Consider the following 14,758-nt stretch of genomic DNA (forward strand, 5'->3'; position numbering starts at 1 on the left):
TTAAGTATAAGGGTTGATTAAACGCCAAAAGGTACACAAACCAGCAAGTACCCAACATTTCATTAATTCTTCATTAATATTTTTTAGAATTTATTAGATGTCACAGACCCTTATGCTGGCCACTTTCATCTACAATGTATTTGTTCAAGTATCACACCATACATTGTTTGATCTCTAAAGACATTGATTCTGCCATTAATAGTAGTTTCAATGTTTTTTACAGGGATATGTGCTCCTTCGGAACCTCCCAAAGTTACCTTAGTAAAAAAAAATCAAATCAATAAAGTTAGGACATTTGCTAAGGTTGTCTGGGAAACTTCGCGCCCGGGTCTGGCATAGAAATTTCACAATAACCTTTTATGAGGAATCCGAATGCCCTCTTTGCAGGAATAGTCAGGATAGTCTAATACATACCCTATTATCTTGTCCAATTCTTTCCTCTTTTAGGAACACATACATATATCGGGAAATACATAGTCGTTCAAAGTTCAGACAGAGAAAATTTTCTGGATCTACTGTCAGCTGAGAATGACATTAATAAAATGAATATTTTTTTTTTTTCTGCAACCATGTAGGGAAGTTCTCATTACTCAATTAAAATCAGCTGTGTAATGCCCAACTTCCCACACTAGTGGGGGGAAATTCCCATTAGTGTCACTTTCCGCACAAGTGAGTGGAAAAACTTTATTGTGCTTCCTTGATATAAGAAGTTTTGTTATTAACATAAATATTTTCTGTAAAACTCTAATAAGCTTATTTAAATTTATTTTATTTAAATAATTAAAAAACGAATATTAAAAAATAAAATAAAAATTGAAAGGAATATAGAAATAAAAATAATACTTTAATAAATAATTAGATATTTTTAATTATAACAGTTAAAAAGGTTATAGTGTTACCTTATAGAAATTTAAAATGGATTCTAGTGATTCCTGTTTAGAAAACACTCCTCCATCAATAAAAGAAACAGCAGAAAATGTAATAAGTAATGTAAATACGTAGGTAATGTAAATAATTGTAATATAACAATAAATGTTTATAATAAATAAATTACTTTTTGTAGACTGTAAAAATGAAATTTTTAATTTTGTTAGTTAATAAATGGTTGCAGAAAAAATATAATATTTAACTCTAGTGTAAAGTATTTTCCTCACACTCGGCAATTTGCACTTGCACTCGCATCGCTTCGCTCGCTCGTGCGTGCAAACCCTGCCTCGCGTGAGGAAAAGTACTACTTTCCACACTTGTTAAATAAATAACTATTTCTTCAGTTATTTTTTCTGTTTTTCATTTATTTTTATTTTTTCTGTTATTCTGTTATAAACTTATTAAGTATTAATCAATTTAAAATCTGTTACCTAAACTACCTTACCTTATATTTGTTTTATATTACATTCTACTTTATTGTAAAGAAGTTTGTATTGGTCAACTCATTGCTATGAGCTGTGTACTCTATAAGCAATAAAAAAATCATTCATTCTTCATTTAACATACATTGATTGTAATATATATTAATCTATAATAATCAAAGTATTAATCACAGGTTAAAAAGAAAAAGTTATAAAAAAGCAAACTTTTTTAAAAAACCAACATACTTCAATGATTTTGTTTATTTTATTTATTCATTTTTATTTTTGAATAAAAATCGTCTGTTTAAGTTCATTCTCCGATTAAATTGATTGTTACTTTACTTTAAGTAGCAGTCAAGCGTTAAAAATACGTAATAATTAATCTGGGTTAATATTAAATAATATACTTTTCTTCAATTACATTCTTAAACTAGGTGTTCTTCTCACAATGTTATACATTTGGAATATAAAATAGATAAGACATGCATATTTTTTTTTTGGAAGGCTAATTATTAAGAGTATTTAACTATAAGTAAAATTAAAGGGACTACATTAAATTACAATTGAGAAATGAATCATTATTTTTGAATAATTGATTTGTTATTAACTGTGAGTTATTTGTGCTCACGAATTCTTCTGTAAAACGAATCCAAGAATCTAATTTTTTTTGTAACTCCGCAATTCAAATTTCAACAGTAATCAACTCTAACTTTGTGACTACTCAGAATAAAGGGCACATTAAAGAGAAATCAGAAGAATAATTTGGAATAGAGTTAAAATAAAGTATTATTATTATTTATTTATTTCCAAGCTTATAGGTAAATACCTTTAGCAGGGAGTTGTAACAGTAATATACAAATAGTAAAAAATAAAAGTAAATAAATGAAAAATACAAAATACAATAATAAAATAAAATAAAGTAAAATAGATAAATCAAATAACATTTCAATAATATAGTAATAAAATAAAGAAAACTATTGCTTGTGAGGTAAAAAAGTGGAAAAACTAAAACATAATCATTGACATATGTACATAAGTGAAAAATATCTTAATTATTTAGGCATAGATTACTCAACAGTTATCACTCTAAGAGCAAAGAACTTCTGAGCTTCAGAGCTTGGTGCATAAAACTGTAAATGTCATTAATTTGGTGTACACTATTTATATTTAACAATTTGAGAAGGTTATCATTTTTAGATGCATTTAAAGAATAGTATGAGTTGAGAAAATGACTTCTGATGGGTAATAGTGAGGTACATTCAAAGAGGAAATGAAGAACTGAATCTGGAGAAAAAGAGTTACAGATGAGACAAAGATTGTTTTCGTCAAATTCATAATAGGTGTCATTAATATAGAATCTTGCCTTGGATAAATTGCACAGCCTTAATTGCACTACCACTCTCACTTTTTTAATATTTACTTTCCAATCCAGATATGGCTCTGGTAATCCGAGTGTAGCTAAGGATCTATATAAACAGTTGTATCTGGAGCTGAGTATGCAATCAATATCCTCACTGACACATTTATTTTTAAATTTGTTAATGAGATTGTGAAATTCTTTCCTCAGTACAGCAGCACTTTGACAGTGAAAGAGATCCAACGAACCCACAGAGATAAATATATTTTTCAAATTGGAGACCCAGTTGTTATCCTTACTAGAAAAAGAATTACCTAAATTAAAGAGAGCGTTATAAGAGGTTCTGAGCAAACGAAAGTGAGGCATATCTAAAATTTTAATAAGTAATGAAAGCATAGACTGAAATACAATTACTTTAACTGGGAGAAGATTGAATTCAGAACGTACATACGTGTTAGGAGTGTTTCTATTAAGTAAATAAATTTGTTTAAATAATTGAAGTTGAACAGTTTCTAGCTGATTAGTGTAATTATAGGCCCATATCCCACCGGCATATAATAAGGTGGTTTTAACTAAGCTATCCGTAAGTTTGATTCTAACTTGGTTCGAATTTGCTCCAGAATTAATTAAAATATTTTTGACTTTAGATGCCGCGGCTTTCCCTTTAGAAATAAAGTAGTGACAAGTTTGGTAAAATTTGCCAGATGAGCAAAAAAGAACACCTAAATAAATAATAGAATTCACAATTTCAACTGTTCAATTAAAATAAAGTACCTATTTAATAACGAAGATATAATATACATTTTATCATAATTATAAAAAAAAAAATATTATGAAGAACTGGCCAGCATAAGGGTCTGTGACATCTAATAAATTCTAAAAAATATTAATGAAAATTAATGCAGTAAAATTACTTAAATGATATGAATGAAGTATTAATGAAATGTTGGGTACTTGCTGATTTGTGTACCTTTTGGCGTTTAATCAACCCTTATACTTAACTTTTTGTTAAGGAAATAACATATAATAATGAAAAATGTACAATGATATTTGAACTACATGATTCTGTCTGATTCTTGTACAAGATTAGTTTGTTCCATCTGGACGAAATCAAAACTGTCCGGTAGAACAGTTGGATAAGGGTTGATCAACAACTGCCGAAAAAGCGTAACATTAAAAAACACCCAACTTTGACAATTCCTTTTTCTATAAAAGGTATAATTCCCAAAGTTTAATTAAAATATAGGGCATATCCTCGTTTATAATTTAATTTTTTTTTGCAACTACGTAAATTTGATAGATTTCGGAAAAAGTCGCCAAAAATGAGCAAAAATTGTATTTTCAAAAATTGTTCTGGTCGTTGTTGTTCTTGTTGACATAACCTTTTTGGCTAATCTATAGAATAGCGCCCCGGGGGCGTGGCCTGTTTATTTTTAGGGGGTGGGAAGTACAGCGCACCTACCGGAGAAAATTTAAACTACTTCCCGCCAATGAACTGTTTCGGATTGTGCGAATTTCGTAACGCTTATGTTTCGCACGCATGCGCAGTACACTTACTGCCTAGCAACTGCTTCCTGTTTAATGTATTAATAGTTCCCGCGAGTGCTCTGTATGTGACCTGAGGTGCCGTTTTTTTGTAACTTTATGAGTATGAGCGTTTTAAATTTGCAGTTTTTTTTTTAAATTAAAGCATGAGTGTAGTGTGAATGAGGTTGGAGTAATGAATGTTATAAAATTTTGTATGGATGTTGGTTGGAAAAGGACTCCACAGAATAAGGTAAGTTTCTTTTGTGTTGTTCTGTGTAATTATTGTAATGAATCTTGTGACACAAATAAAAAAATTGAGGGTGATTAGGTAGGTTAGGAGGGGGGTATGGGGGGCGAAGCCCCCATTAAGAAAAAATCAGGGGGTTTGGGGGGCGAAGCCCCCCATTAAGAAATAAAGAAATAATTCGAAGTGATTCTGATTCGCTGTTACCATATAACCCGCTAGATTTAAGTGTAAATATAAAATAAATAGTTTTATATTTATATTTGAATATGGCGGGTTCTATAGTAACAGCGAATCAGAATCACTTCGAATTAGGCCACGCCTCTGGGGAGCTATTCTAAAGATTTACCACCTTTTTTTGTAAACAACATAGAGAACCGATTCGATGTCATTCGATTCGGAATCTCATGTTAATGTGCCTTTAGATGCTGTACCTTCAATGAGAGAGGAGTTAGCCCCATTTTTGTTAGGACCCTTTCCTAAACATTTCTTACTAATCTCCTTAACAAAAACTTACAATTTAAAAGATTAAGTATAAGGTTGATTAAACGACAGCTTGATTGCTGCATGCTTCAAGGCGGGGTATGGAAGATAATAAATTTTACACGACAATTTAGGGCCCGATTACAAAAAGTTAGCCTAAGCATGGTAACTTCTATCCCCATCAAGTATATACATTATGTAATTTATTAATATTATATTCAGTTTAAAAGAAATTTGATAATTAAATTGGTAACTATTACACTAATGAAATAAAAATTGTACTTACAACAAAGAAATTTAGAAAATAGTTGACCAGGGGACCGGGTTCTTTTTCTTTGATTTTTTCTATTTTGATTTCTACAAGTAAACTACTATAACACTAAACTTTTCCAACTTTTGTGATATAAATGCCTAGCAACCAGTATTTAAAATTACAGTTATTACCTAGTTAAATGATTGAAAAATGGAAAGTATTCCTAAGATATATAAGCCCCTCACTTTGTCAATTTCTCTGCTTTTTCTTTTAAACTATCCGGTAATAATAATTTTAGATGTTATATTTCGTACTTTTATTTGAAACATTCCTCTCCCCCCTCCCCCAAAATAATTGAATTTGGATTCTGGAAAAATCTATGGCATTGACACCAAATGTAAGCGAGGCTGTCTAGAACCAGATCATTATTAAAGTGTAGAATTCTTTTTACCAGACGTAAATCAGCGAACATTATTTGAAAAAAAAAAACTATTTTCTTTAAATTTAGAAAATTCATGGCATCTGAGTAGATCTATGACTTTTCTTATAACATTTCCGGTAAGATACTGCTTAAGGAGATATTGGGAGAGAGGTGATGTCAAGTTTCCCTCTAGAGTTTCTTTTAAGCATGATGAGTGGTCTCAAAACCTCGATAGTATTAAGTGGAATTCAATATGAGAATAAAATTAAGCATTTTAAAGAAAATAGATTGAGCTGAAGTGCTAGATTTTATTGTTTTTAACGATTTTCTTTTTGTACACAAGTTTTCAGTTTCAAGAAAATATTAACACGAAAATTGGGAACTAATATTAATTGCGTATCACAGGCTAAGTCGTGCGAGTGTTCTTTCATTTTTTTTTAAATATACAGGGTATATAAGGAGGAGTGGTCGAAACCTTCGGGAGGTGATTCAGCAGCTCAAATGCAACAAAAAATATTCTCTTCACTTTGGCCCGATTCTCAATAGTGTCCAAGATATTTGCATTTTTAACTTTTCCGCCGATTTTCGCGTTTTCCACCATAAAAACGGCCGTAACTTTTCTATCCTTAATCCTGTAACAAATCTGCTTATTCCAAACGAAAGAGCATTAAATTTCCTATAAATTTGCTAAATACCGAGCCTCAAAACGTTTCTTAACAATGAAATTTTTACTTGAATGTCTAAAAATTTCGTTCTCGATGATTTCTGTTAAAATTTTTAACTGTATTTTCTCAATGGTTAATGAATCAATAAATCACATAATTTCAGAAAAAGTTGCGCATTTATTGAGCTTCAAGACCATATGGATTTTTTTGGTTTTTAATAAAACACTACCCCGAACTAAGGGGGGTAAATGCAGAAAACTGGGATTTTGCGAACTGACTTTTCATTACTAATTTACTCAAATGTCAATTTTTGGAGAAGGAACAAAAAGAAAAGTAACCATTTTAGTTTTTCACAATTATTATTTAATAAAACGGAAGTAAAAAATAAAGTAGCCATAAAACGCAGTAGTTGACTACAATTGTTGGTGCAACTTATTTGAATGACTTAATGGAGGTTTTTTTTAATCAAAGTTAATTAATAATAATTCAAAATCAAAATGTGGTTACATTCTTTTTGTTCCTTCTCCAAAAATTGATTGTTTTGAATTATTATTAATTAACTTTGATGGAAAAAAACCTCCATTATGTCGTTAAAATATGTTGCACAAACAATTGTAGTCAAGAAACTAAAAATTTGCCACAATTCTTCTCAACCTCCTTGTTCGAATAGTTCGAACGATTTTTGTAGCAATTTTAACTAGGCACCTGCCTATTGTACTTTTTCACTTCTGTGTTTTATTGCTACTTTATTTTTTACTTCCGTTTTATAAAATAATAATTGTTCTAAACTAAAATGGTTACTAAAATGGTAAAAATTGATATTTGAGTAAATTAGTAATGAAAAGTCAGTTCGCAAAATCCCAGTTTTCTGCATTTACACCCCTCTGTTCAAGGTAGGGTTTTATTAAAAACCAAAAAAATCCATATGATCTTGAAGCTCAATAAATGCGCAACTTTTTCTGAAATTATGTGATTCCTTGATTCATTAACCATTGAGAAAATGCAGTTGAAAATTTTAACAAAAATCATCGAGGACGAAATTTTTAGACATTCAAGTAAAAATTTCATTGTTAAGAAACGTTTTGAGGCTCTGTATTGAGCAGATTTATAGGAAATTTAATGCTCTTTCGTTTGGAATAAGCAGATTTGTTGTAGAATAAAGGATAGAAATGTTACGGCCGTTTATATGGCGAAAAACGCGAATATCGACTGAAAAGTTAAAAATGCAAATATCTTGGACACTATTGAGAATCGGGCCAAAGTTAAGAGAATATTTTTTGTTGCATTTGAGCTGCAGAATCACCTCCCCAAGTTTCGCCCACTCCTCCGTATACACCCTGTATTATTTGTTATTTGTCGCTGAACAGAAATAAGCAATAATAATTTCAATTAATATTAAAATTAAGTTCGTTTATAAACAAATCGATAAATACAAAAATGATAAAAAAAAAAAAAACCTGTGAAAAACGAAATGCAAAAATAAATGAAAGTGGATCTACGTGTTTTAATTAATGATAGTAAAGTAATTTGTACTCGTATATGTTAGATAACTAGGAAGGGAATGGCACTATGACCATTTTTTTACATTTTGAGATTTTGGCATCATTTTACAAAATTTTTGTTGCTCTTTCCAGAGGTGTCAAGCCCTACGTCCTATTTTCCCTGTTTGTTGATGATCTTCCGTCGCTTTTGGAGGGAGGTGTGTTGGTCAGAAATAAGAAGATAAACATCTTGCTTTACGCGGATGATCTTGTTTTGTTAACTGACAGTCCACATACCCTTCAAAGAAATATAAGAATTCTAGAAGCATATTGTGATCAATGGAATTTGACGGTTAATCTATCGAAGTCAAAAGTTATGGTTTTCCGGAAAGGCGGGAGATTTGCCTCTGCGGAAAAATGGTATTTTAAAGGTCAGAAAATTGATATTGTAAACAGATATAAATACCTCGGTGTTATTCTTACGCCCCGCCTAGCCTTTGGGTCTCACCTTGAGGGAAAAGTCTCTTTGGCAAAACAGGGTTTAAATAGAATTTGGAACAACTTTATTATAAGTGGAAATGTACCATTGCAGGCTAAGTTCCAGGCTTTCAGAGCTGTCTCTCGAGCTATTGTGTGTTATGGCGCTCACGTCTGGGGGTTTCGTGCGTTTGAGGTACTGGAAAAGTTTCAAAGATATTTTATAAAGAAATTATTTGCTTTACCGTCCGCTACCTTCTGTCCATAGAGTTTTGTTTGGAACCGCTGGAAGTTTATACATTCAATCTCCATGTAAAGTATTGCCTTAAGGTATTATCTCTTCCTGCACACAGACTTCCTAGAATAGTTGCTCTTAAAATAATTGAAAAGAAAACCTATTGGTACAAGCATTGGCTTACTCTCTTCCAATCAAATAACCTCAGTTTTGAAGGCTCTTTGGATTCCTTGCATGGTTGGCGTGCCCAGCTGGATTTGTTGTCCAGAAGTATTAAGGAGTCTCATCTGGAGGAATGTGTGAACCGTGCGGTTCAATCGGAGCGTTTTGTTCTGTACAGATACTTAATCGCAGAATACAGAAATAGCACCACGGCAGAGTTTTCTGAAAGTTTAACATTCCTGGAATTGCGCTGGTTTCTTAAGCTGAGGGGGGAACTTCTCTACTTAAATTATAGGCCTTGGATAGACAGAGACCCTGATTTGGAAAAGTGTTCTCTGTGTAACTGTGGTACGCGAGAGGAGGTGTATCACTTTCTTGGGGAGTGTCCTTTGTTAAGAGAATTTCGCCTTGTTTATTTCCGTAAGAGTACACTCTCCAGAGAGGATATTATTTCTTCTTTAACTGGCCAATCAGATCCTCGTCCAATTATCCGTTACGCTCGCCATGCTTGGAAGGCAAGGTACTCCTGGATTTCCGATATGTAATTCTGTTCATTTTGTTTTTTCTCACTCTTTATTTTGCGTTTGATTGAATTTGATTTAATATAAAATTGTTCTTTATATCTCAGTGGAATGCAAAGAAATTATTAATTTAGTTCATTTTATTTTAATTTTATATTAATTTACTTTATTTTATTTAAATTTTATATTAATTTACTTTATTTTATTTTAATTTTATATTAATTTACTTTATTTTATTTTAATTTTATATTAATTTACTTTATTTTATTTTAATTTTATATTAATTTACTTTATTTTAATTTTACATTAATTTACTTTATTTTATTTTAATTTTATATTAATTTACTTTATTTTATTTAAATTTTATATTAATTTACTTTATTTTATTTAAATTTTATATTAATTTACTTTATTTTATTTAAATTTTATATTAATTTACTTTATTTTATTTAAATTTTATATTAATTTACTTTATTTTAATTTTATATTAATTTACTTTATTTTATTTTAATTTTATATTAATTTACTTTATTTTATTTTAATTTTATATTAATTTACTTTATTTTATTTAAATTTTATATTAATTTACTTTATTTTATTTAAATTTTATATTAATTTACTTTATTTTATTTTAATTTTATATTAATTTACTTTATTTTATTTTAATTTTATATTAATTTACTTTATTTTATTTTAATTTTATATTAATTTACTTTATTTATTTTATAGAATATTTCGTATTTTTTAATTTATATGTAAGCAGTGCACTCAAGCAGACGGCTTTGCCATTGCTTTATTTATTTTTTAAATCTACTTTGCCTATGTGTATATATGATTTCTCAATAAAATAATAATAATAATAATAATAATAATCAAGCGATTTGTATTTTTAAAAAGCACTATTAAGGCACTGTTAAGGCCTCTATTTGTTCCTGTATTTATTCTTAGGGGACAATTGTCCCAGAATAATAAATTTCTTTTCTATTTCTATTTCTATTAGGTAAGGCTTCCGGAATCAGGCAGTGATTTTAAAGATATTAAATCATCACTCGACGAACAAGCTGAACTCAGCTTCGAAAATTCAGAGCGACTTGAAAGCTTCTTGACAGATCAAGAAGCTTGAAAATCTTCTTGAAACCCATAATAAGCAAATTAAGCATCTCACCTCTGAGAATTCCACATTAAAAAAGAAAATCTCCGCTCTTGAAATTAGAGTAAATACAAGTGAGCAACGGCATCTTAGGAATACTATCGAGATTCGTGGCATTCCTTCAAAGCAAGAGGAAGAACCTGCTACTGTTGTGGTGGGCGTTTGCGCTGGTCTTGATCTGAAGATAAGCTCGGACGACTTGGACCACGTTGAGCGGCTTGGACCGAGGCAAGACGGCATCCCTGGAGCTATTATAGCCTGGTTCGTTCGACAATCTCTGCGGGACGAGGTAGTACGTCAGAGGAGAATAAAGAGAGATTTCTCCACTCGACACTTTGGCCACTTGCGTATCTATGTCAGTGATGCGATGACCGCTACTAACAGGCATCTGTATTGGCTGGCTCGACAGAAGAGATCCGCTGATAAAGTAAAATACGTATAGTTTAGTGGTGGTCGGGTGAAGTGCCGTCGGGGTGATGGCCTTCTGGTCGTTGTCATCGATTGTCCAGAGGACTTAGATGTATTCCATCGCATTTTTGCATTTTTTCCGTTCACTTTTCTTTCAATCTCATTTACAGGTCTTATTTTCATTTATTCCTTTCTATAAAGCGGATTTTTTGTTCCTATTTTCACATTATTTATGTCAATCTTTTCTTTTAAACTTTTTATATAGCAATGGTGCCTTAATTAAATATTTTGTTCTTTTTATCATTTTTAATTTTCATACAAGTGGACTCGATCTCATTTACAGGCCTTATTTTCTTTTATTCCTTTTTATAAAGTAGTTTTTATTAGGTTTTATGTTCCTATTCTCATATTATTTGTGCAATTTTTTTTATTTTAACCTTTCTATTTGCAATGGTGTCATTATTATGTTCTTTTTATCATTCTCAATTTTTCATTTTTCAAACAAGTGGAAGATACACTTCTTTTTTGTACAGCAGCAGTTTTCCCTCTTGATTTATATCCTTCCTGCTCCCTATATGGCTAGTGTCCTGACTTCCTGCCACGTTAACGCCCAATCCCTCTTCGTACATTATGATGAATTCCTACAATATTTCCTTGATAATTTCCATCATATCATAGCAGTTTTCGAAACCTGGCTTAAACCCTACATTCCTTCCTCGCAAGTTTCCATTCCTAATTTCACCTTCTTGCGTTGTGACAGAGAAGACCGTACCAGTGGAGGTCCATGATAGCCTGAAGGCTAGACTCCTTGCTCATTCCCCTTCTTCCGAATTCCACCACCCTGAATATACTCGTTTGTTGTCCTCGTTTCTTCTTCTCCCCTCCTTTTTGTTGTCGTTTACCGTCCCCCTCGAGTTCCTTTTGACCTATCCTTTAAATCTCTCCTCTTTGAGCTTGTCCCTACTTACTCTCATATAATCATTGCTGGTGATTTCAATTCCAATCTGCTTGTCGAGTCCTCTGAAATGTTATACCTTACAAATCTCTTCTATTCCCTGGATCTTTACGTAGTTCCTTACTCTCCTACTCATCACACACTTTTCTCCGATACCTGGCTTGACCTATTCATTATAGATTCCCAAGATAAACTTCTGTCCTCGTCGCAGCACCCTGTATCTTTCCTACCCGCTCACGATCTCATTCAAATAACGTATAATTTACATTCCCCGTGTTTAGCTCCTAGGACCTTTTCCTTTCGTGATCTTGATTCCCTCTGTTTTGAGCAATTAAAAACTGACCTTGAAACCCTACCTTTTGAAACTTTATTTTATAGTGATTCCATTGATACCAAGGTTGAAATCCTTACACATCACCTCCTTAATGTCTTAGACTCCCATGTTCCCATTAAAACATGCTATGTTCAACGTCCTCCTGCACCCTGGTTTACACCGGAGGTCAAAGATGAGGAGAAGAGAGGCAGCCAGGAGGAGGTTTAGACGCACGCGCTCTCCTCATGACTACTCTTTGTATGAGCTCCTCCGTAACCTTACTCTGACCTCTGTCCGCCGAGCCAAATCCCTTCATATCCACCTTCATATCTCTCACCAATGCTCCTGGTTCTAAATCGAAATGGGCTATCCTTCGTAAACTTTCCCTCTGTAAATCCAATCGCAATCCCATTGCAACCCAATTTCAATATCTCCTGATGTCCTGAACGTCCACTTCACTTCCTTCTTAACCAATGCCTCTTCTAGTGTTCCTGTTTTCATTTTACCCTCCTTTGATCCTAACAATTTCTTTTTCCATCATATTACTCCTGAAGCCCTCCTAACCTCAGTTCTGAAATCCCGTACAAATGACTATGGCCCTGACAACATTCCTGTTAAATTAATTAAAGCCTGCCTCCCAGCGATATTGCCAGTCCTTTACCATATTTCCTCCTACCCTACCCTATCCATATTTAAATCCCGTCTATTCAGTTATCTCCTTTCTATCCAGCTTCCTCCGAAATTTTAATTGTTTTAATTTATTTCCTTAATTTCTTTTATTTTAATTTTCACTTTTTGTAAATACTTACGTATATTTTCTGGTTTATCACAGGCCAAACTATTAAGGCCTCTAATTGTACCTGTTTTTATTCTTAGGGGACAATTGTCCCAGAAAAATAAATTTATTTTCTATTCTATCCTATTCTATGATACTTCATTGCTTAAGGGTTACAAGGCAATATGGACATGCATCCTTTTCGCTTACAACATACCAGTTTTGTTGAGAATCATGTCCACATAGTGCTTTATTCTAAAAAAGTAAAGCGGCGTGACCAGAGTGCCTTGTTTTCATACAATTGTATCACTCAAGTTATTGAAAATTCTCGGGCAGGATGAACGATAAATGCTGCCTGCCTTAAAGAAGCTAAAAAATACAAAACAAGATAAGAGCAAATTTTTGATATCTAACTGAGAAAATGAAGTTTTTTTTATATTTTATTACAGATGTATGAAAATTTCTAAATTGTGTAAATTATTTCTGCGCTCAATATTTCTGCAATCTTCAAATCTCGAAGGAAGATCCGTCTTTTATTTCCGCGAACTCTTCAGCTACTTAAACGATATGTCAAAAGAAAATTTACGAGATTTTCTTTTCAATTTGCTTGGAAAGCACCTTCGGAAAGACGTATTGCCAACATCCTTGGCTTGAACCATTAATTCATTCATTTCTGAGTTTTGCTGCTGTCGTTAGTTTTGTTCTCAGAATTTAAAATACAGTCTTATAAACTAATTATGTAGTAGGGCTTGTGAATTGCAATATGTGATTGTTTCCTTAATTTCAGACAATATAAAAGAAAATGATCAGAGTGTAAGGGGACTTCTAGGCCAGACAAAGATGATTCATTAGTTCCTTTATCCTAACGTAATACTGGCACCTATAATAATGATCAAGATTTATGTTCTACTTTTACTAAACAACCAACTCCTAGTCAGCAGACCTCTCAGCAACAGACTTATTAAACAATGATTTGTACTTAAGCAGTGAAATTGATGATGCAGACAATGATGCATATTATGAACAGTTAGACGAAAGGTCAGATTCAGATGATGGGAATTCCGTAATGAATAATAGTAAAAGGAAGGACAAGGCAGAAACTGTAAGAGAAGGAAAGGAAACCACAGCAGTGGTTATGTAACAAACGCAAGAAACATTAACAAAATGGGAAAGACTATTCTATTGTGCCTGTAACTTGTAGATGCTTGGAAAAGATGAGATTGGCAGATGCAGAACATATTAGCTATATTCAAAGAATATTGGGATAAAAATAAAGATGTTGATGTTAAACGACAATTTATTAGTTCTTGTGTGGAGGTCAAACCAATCGAAAGATCTCGAAAAAGAGATGGCAATAAACCAAAAACAAAAACATTAATTTATACTTTTAAAGTGTGCAAGGTAATGTTTGTAATTAATGTTCTTAAAAAAAGGCAAGCAGGGGGAATAATTAAAGGAGATTTAAGAGGGAAGCCCCTTGTTGTGAAAGCCATTAATGTAGAGACCGTTCAGGAAAAAAGTTTCTGGAATCCGGACTTTCCATTCAAGCTATGTATAAATTGATGGATATAGATATAGATAAAAAGAATTATTTCACATACAGGGTAGCGAAGTCAAGATCTATGCAGGCTAGAGTAATTCGACGTTTCAGATCATCGACTGAAGCCACGGGATTAAGGATACTTTACACTTTATTTTTTTAGGTATCCCCACAAAATATAGTCCATTTGGGTCAAGTCCGGTGATCGAGGTGGCCATTGGATGGGACAATGAGTCCTTACGCAATTTTAATGGAAATTTCTGCCCAGGTAACCTCGAACCACTCTCGCCGGGCAACCATCTTGTTGAAAATACATATCTATCCGACGTTGTAGATGAACATCTTCAAGCGGAACTGGCAAAATGTCTCTGAAAAAAAAGTTGGATACCTTTCACCAGTTAAGTTCTCTCTGGAGAAGTATGGGCCAATAAGTTGATTTCCT

Source organism: Rhodnius prolixus, unplaced genomic scaffold (genome assembly GCF_049639745.1).
Source record: "Rhodnius prolixus isolate KJV_2025 unplaced genomic scaffold, Rpr scaffold_12, whole genome shotgun sequence".
Classification (NCBI taxonomy): domain Eukaryota; kingdom Metazoa; phylum Arthropoda; class Insecta; order Hemiptera; family Reduviidae; genus Rhodnius; species Rhodnius prolixus.